The sequence below is a fragment of the Poromitra crassiceps genome (assembly GCF_964638095.1).
Source record: "Poromitra crassiceps genome assembly, chromosome: 21".
NCBI lineage: Eukaryota > Metazoa > Chordata > Actinopteri > Beryciformes > Melamphaidae > Poromitra > Poromitra crassiceps.
In genome coordinates this window covers 22681888-22688539 of record NC_139638.1, presented here as the reverse complement: position 1 = coordinate 22688539, position 6652 = coordinate 22681888, and the positions used below count along the sequence as shown (strand labels likewise).

At 50.6% G+C, this 6652-nt stretch overlaps 1 pseudogene across 1 annotated transcript; it reads right to left on the bottom strand.

Annotated features, from left to right (window-relative positions):
* Positions 1-238: 238 nt before the first annotated feature.
* On the bottom strand, positions 239-1021 carry LOC310795340 (proteasome inhibitor PI31 subunit pseudogene; annotated as a pseudogene). The gene has a single exon. The product of its transcript is annotated as a proteasome inhibitor PI31 subunit pseudogene (transcript).
* Between the last annotated feature and the right edge of the window lie 5631 nt (positions 1022-6652).

The window sequence follows — 6652 nt, the reverse complement described above, 5'->3', positions numbered from 1 at the left end:
ACCAAAGATTCATAACGAGCTGTGTTGAAACTTGCCACTAGGCTACTTGCAACTACTTTGCCCTTCGACTTGACAAGCTGGAATTGCTGGCGACCCCCATCAGCCGCGGCCGGAGTCGAGATGAGACGGCCCAATTTACAACGCTGCAACTATTCCCTATGCCCCTAACTATGCCCAGTTCTAAAACGGTTTCATCTCATTGCGAATCGTCGGTGTACGAAAAGCATTTCACTCCAGTTCATTCTCGAAGTCTGGCGAGTCTGGCAAGGAGGTCTACTTCATTTTGCTGCTGCCATGGTCTTTGTGGTCCAAAGGGTGTGAAGAGGGCCCCTTGGGGCGCGACACCGGCATGCAAAATGCCTGGAACAGCACTAGATGGGTCAAAACCGGAGCCAGGATACCCCGACCTCAACGGGTCTAACATCATCTCACCGCCACCAAAGGAGTCCAGATCTGGTCCTCCGACCGTGAACGGCGGTCGGACGGGGTCGATCCATTCGGGCTGTATTCCACGGGGAGGGATGCGTTTCTGGGAAGGGACGACGCGTCTCCGTCTCTCCTCCCCTTCCTGCTCCGCTGGACTCCTCCTCTCTGCCGAGGGCGAGGAGGGCAGCAGCTGACTCCTCACCTTCGCCGACAAACCGGACGGATCGTTGAACACGCTGTCGTACGTGTTCAGCTGCTCGGCGTCGACGTGATCGCCGATGTTCAACGTCAGGTCTGAGATCTGCAGTGTGCCGACGTTCATTAACTTGAAGATCAAGATGGAGTCAACGGCCAGGGCTTTCAGTAGGAGCCGGGTGCCGCTGTCGTCGTCTTGGTAACGCAGAGTGTACAGCTCCTTGTTGCTGTTCCAGTCGGCGGGCAGCAACTCGGACTTCTTATCGCTGCTGAGAGGTTCGTCTCCGGAGCCGACGCACCTGTACCTGCTCTTTATCATCTCCCAGTGGACGAAGCAGACGTAGGCGTCCTGTGGACAGCTGCTGCTGCTGTGAGTGTACAACACCTCTAAACCTGCCATGTTCCTTCTTTCAATCCCACCATCGTCTAATGGCCCTATATTTATACCACCAGTGGGGTAGTGGGATTTATGACATCACTAATGAGGTCACAATAAGGAGAGATGGGATTGATTATATCACCGATGATGTCACAATGTCTATGACATCCTCAGTGTCTGGCGGTATACCAGAACCTCTCATCACAAGGACAGTCTCTTCCCAACTGCCGTCCGCCTCTTCAACGAGACCCCGAAAGCCCCCATAAACAACGACGTTATCAACCCCCCCCCCACACACACACACACACACTTCCCCCCCCAATGCATCCCTGAGCACCGCCGGCTTAGTAACGGGACGTGGTCCCCCCTGCCCCCCCCCCCCATCATATCATATATGTCACTTTTATATTTTGCACCGCATTTGTGAATTTGTGATTTTTTTTTTGATACTTGCACGATCCCAAATTCCTTTGTAATCTGATTACTTACTGTGGCTATTAAAAGTGAATCTTGAATGTGAATCTGCATGCTTTGCCACCCCCCCCCCCCCCCCCCTCCTTTTTTGTGTTGCTGTTACATGACAGTCTTGCTGCAGAGACGAGGTGTGACCTTGGTGAGACTGTGGCACCTTGTAGTGCTGTGCTGGGCACTCTCATCATCCATCCCCCCTTATATGAGCGGTGTAAATGTTACAAATGCATCATTTCACATGGACATTCACAGCGTTACTCCCGCAGTCTCCCACCCTGGTGTTTACTGCCAGCGTACCAGTCAGTAATCAAACAATTGTGAGGGAAGATCTCGTCTCAGATCTCACCAGCACAAAGCCCTCAGAGGCTCGTGTGGAAAGCCTGGTATCTAGGACAGTAAGTCAGTCATCCTCAAACATATCTCAGACGGACCGTCTTATTTTTTTAGTTGAGGCGTTGTCGTCTCTCCTGTGTTTTTCCTGCAGAGCAGATATGAGCTCTGACTCGTCCTCTTTAAGGTGTTCATTAAGATAATATAGCAGGAGCAACATTCTTCACAAACACGTTCCCCCAATAGTAAATCCATTATAAGATGCTTTTGTGAAAGTCGGCCATGTGTGTACTACAATCGCTTACCTCCTCCCTCCCCACAAGACGGAGATGGCAACAGATCTCGTGATTTGGACAGATTTGAGAGACAAAGGATGGAGACAAAATATTCAAATGTTTCTCTCCGTGGTTTCGCTTGTGATTGTTAGCTATACACATGTCGGTGCCTCGTTCCTCCGTCTCTCCTCCTCCGCTCTCAACTCTCCGCCTGCATTTAAGTTGAGACGCGTTTAAGGGGCGCTGACAGCTAAATGGATTAAATGGGCTTTGCTGACGGAATACATATCAAAATCTGCGGCCGTGCAATTGTGGGGCTGCGGCATTGGCCAGGCTTATGACTTGTGTTGTTGCTGAGGCTGGGTGGATCCATCACCCTCCTAGCTGCTCTGTGCTCTCCTCGCTCGGTCTGCCTTGTGCGAGCTGTTCACCACAAGTAGAGGAAGAAGCCAGAGAGGAGGAGGAGGAGGAAGAAGAGGCAGCAAGAGAAGAGGGAAGGGAGGAAGGAAGGAAGGGGGAAAGAGCTCTTGATCACCTGCTTTGTCTGAAGTGAGTCACCTTGCAAATATATGAATAGCAAATGCGGGAAAAGTAATCTGCTTGGTGCACTGGTACATCCTCTTATTTGCATAGCTGCCAGCCCCTGTAGTTAGCTACTGCATCTCAGGACTTGGCACCTCGAAATGCGCAATGGTATGCATATATTTTTCCTTCCTTCTCTCTCTCTTTCTCTCTCTCTCTCTCACCTTCCTTTGTCTCCTTCTCAATCCTGTCCATCTCCCCCTCTTCTATTTGTTTCTCTGTTGCTTCAACCCCCTCCCCTCCCCTCCCCTGCTCTCTCTCTCTCTCTCTCCCTCTCTCTCTCTCTCTCTCTCCCTCAGACATCAGGGTGTATTTTCCCCCCAGGCAGGATGCATGACAGGGGAGCAGGTGGAACGGGGAGAGCAAGATGACAAATCTCTCCCTCCGTCCCTGCCTGCATCTCTCCCTCCATCTCTCTCCCTCCACTGTCCTGCCAGAGGCCCTCCCGTGCCTCCGCCCTCCTCCGCCCTCCTCCTCCACCCTCCTCCTCCTCCTCCTCTCGACACCTCCCTGTCCCTATCTGGCCACATTGATATTCAAATGTGCCCAGGCTGCATTCCACTTCCTCTCGCCAAACCAGCAGGCCCTTTGCCGACGACTCGCCACCAAGGGAGAGAGAAAGAGAGAAGGTGCGGGCTGATGATGCCCTTGCCCCTGATTCTTACCCTTCACCCAGACACATGGGAACGACAGAACGACAGACCATAATACTCTGATGTGTGGGTTTTCTCTCAAGCAGCAGCATCCATATAATCCAGCTCACTGCGTGGAGTGATCTACGTCGAGGAGATCAGATGAATGCAGTGCAACCAGAAGAGCAGGGCGAGGCCGATTCATTTCGAAAATGGGTTATCCACCCTTTTGAAGTGTTGACTCCTGTTTTCTTCTGACCCAAACGTACGTGTGCAGTCTGGGTGCAGCAGTGTGTGTCCGCAGAGAGTGTCTATACATGTGTGTCTACATCTCCAGAGAGAGAGAGGGAGACCGAGAGAGAGAGAGAGAGAGACAGAGAGAGAGAGAGAGAGAGCAGACGAAAGTCAGAAGAAAAAAAACGGTCTTCTGTCTGTCTGTTATTGACAGGGTCCCCCATGAGCAGGCCAGGCCAGTGGAGCCCAGTGTCTCACATCTGGCCATGAGCTATCATTATCTTTGCCTTCTCCTCCTGGATGAATCTGCAGCCGGCTCCTCGTCGAGGAGCCCGGGCTTTATTTAATGGGCTCTTTCAGCCGTGGTCTGCTAGGCGGAAGCCTCTTACAGACCCATTTAAAGCAGGGTCTATGGATTTCATGGCTCCCCGGGCGCTCTCTCCCTCTTTCAATAAGGTGAAGTCCAAGGCTTTATCCATCCGTCAATGGGCCAGGGGAACAGAGGGATGCAGCAGTTTTTAATCCAGGCCGGCGACACCACCGATGTCCACTGTATGCTTGGCTGTTCCCTGATAGGGGGGAGGGGGGGTGCCGGGAGGGCCTCCTCGCGGAGCTCTCACCTGGGGACTGTTTAGTTCCTGTGGCAGAGCGGATTTATCAACGCGTAGATGTGGATTTAAAGTGGGCACCTTGGACTCCCTGCCTGCACAGATGTGACAGATGTGGACAGAAGGACGGAGAGGGTAGAGATGGAGAGGAGAGATGTGTGAGCTAGAGGCGGAACGTTCACTACGAGGCACAAAATGCAGAACCGCAAATTCAGACAGGCATGTACTGTATGTGCACTGCTCGATCGCATAGCAGTTTATTCACGGAGTCAGAGCATTCATCACCTCGCTCAAATCTAACAGTATCAATCTCCTGGCATTGATCAGAGATATTGACATGAACCTGGGGGAGAATGCTGATTTGCTGCACTGTGTAAGTCAGAAGGGTGGACGGCGCTGACAGTCGTACCGTTACAAACACCCAAAAGGAATAGCGTCACAGCAAGAAATAATAAAATGCCATAGGTTGAGGTGATGTCTCGTCATAGACGCTGGGTCAGCTGGCTCAGCCTGGCTGAGGACGTGGTCAGGGTGGGGTAAATCCCCCGTTCTATCCATTCAGTTAAGTTAGAATTTAGCTGCTAGCCCAGCCCAGGCAGACACTATTGGGGATTTAACCACCGCAGTAAACGCACATCTGAGCAGACGTCTTGTGTTCTGCTCTAGAATCCCCAAACCTGTAGTGTAGAGCTGCAGCACTTTCCTTTGGTGAGTCAGCCCATTGAGATACTGTATATGGGCGGTTTTACCCCACTCGCGCGCCAGCCATTTAACATTTTGTGGGCGTTCCCACACATGCCGACCGTCTCTATAGAATGAATATTGCTCAGTGAGTGTTCTTCTTTGACATAATAACATCTATAAAGTTGATGTCTGTGTCCGTGTGTCCGTGTGTGTGTGTGTGTGTGTGTGTGTGTGTGTGTGTGTGTGTGTGTGTCTGTGTGTGTGTGTGTGTGTGTGTGTGTGTGTGTCTTTAATGCACGCCCACACACCAGGTCGGATTGGGCTGAAAATTTGCATGGCGGTGGGTTATGATGATCCGGGGGAGCTCATGCGGTTGTAGAGTCCTGGAACACCACCTGGAAAGTCCTCATGGCCACACCCCAGATCGGATTGGGCTGAAGGTTTGCATGGCGGTGGTGCATGGGTTATGATCTGGAGAAGGTCCTTGGGCTGTCAAGTAAAGTGGGTTGTAAACCATCTGGAAAATCCTGGAAACCACCTGGACATGCCATCGTTTCTGACCAAGCAAAAGACACCGTTGTATTGCTTTGTGCCTATTTAACCCGGGCAACGCTGGGTACATTGCTTGCGTTATAAATCACAGGCTGACCGATCAAGTCTTCCAATACACCTGGTCAATCTCTTACCATTGCCCAGTGTGAATAATTTGGATTTGCATCATAGAATTTGAATGCATTAACGAGGTAAAAGCATCCATGCATCCTTCCACATACCCAATCTGTATTCATCAATTAGCAGCAGCAATTAGCATTGCCTTCTGGTCCTTGTGTTTTAATGGTGTCAAGGCTCTATAGCCCGGGTGCAATCCTTTACTATCATCTTCTAATAGTGAAACACATCTGCGAGGGTTATAATACCAGTTTATTCAGCGCTGAACACACTGCAGTGACTCCAGGGAGAGACGCATTACATCAGTTGGAACAGTATTTCTGCCATTTTTCATGAGCGATTACAGCATCTGATCAGAAGGAGGGCAAGAGTGTGCCAGCGGAGGCACCTGCTTAACGGCGATCAATTAGAAAGTAAGAGCAGAGCTGTCTCTCTGAACGTCGGACTGCCAGTCATTCACCTGTCATTTAGTGCCCCACGTGCATTTGGGCCATAATTTCTCCGAGTCTGCCTCAGCCGGCTGGCATACCAATGAAAGGGCTTAGTAGGCGGTGGTGGCGAGCGCAGATCAATGTGTGATTCAGTTATGCAGAAGCAAATAAAATGTGGTCAGATGCCCTTTTGATAGATGAGGAAGCGAAAGCATCCACACACACGTCAAATAGAAAAGTATTTTTCAATCCTCTCGACCGTGCCCCCGGAGAATTACAGGCCAGTGCGTAATGGCATTATCAGAGGCAATCACTTCACTGAGGTCAGCTGAATAAGGACTTGAAAGCAATAAAATTCCCCAATGAAGAGGAATTATCTGCCATAACACACACAGACACACACACACACACACACACACACACACACACACCAGGCACGCATGGACACACACACACACACACACACACACACACACACACACACACAGCGCGCACACACGCAAACACGCACACACAAAATCTTGATCTTGGCAAGATAGCTCTGAGGTAAGGTAGAATTATAAACTAAGAATTTAGAGGTGACAATTGCAGAGCAACTCACAATATGATAATATCACCAATCACTTGGCCCTCGATAATGATGGTATCACGATACTTGGCCCGCGATAACGATGGTATCACGATACTGCGATTCTGCGATAATCGATACATTGCAGGAAATTTCATGGACGATACA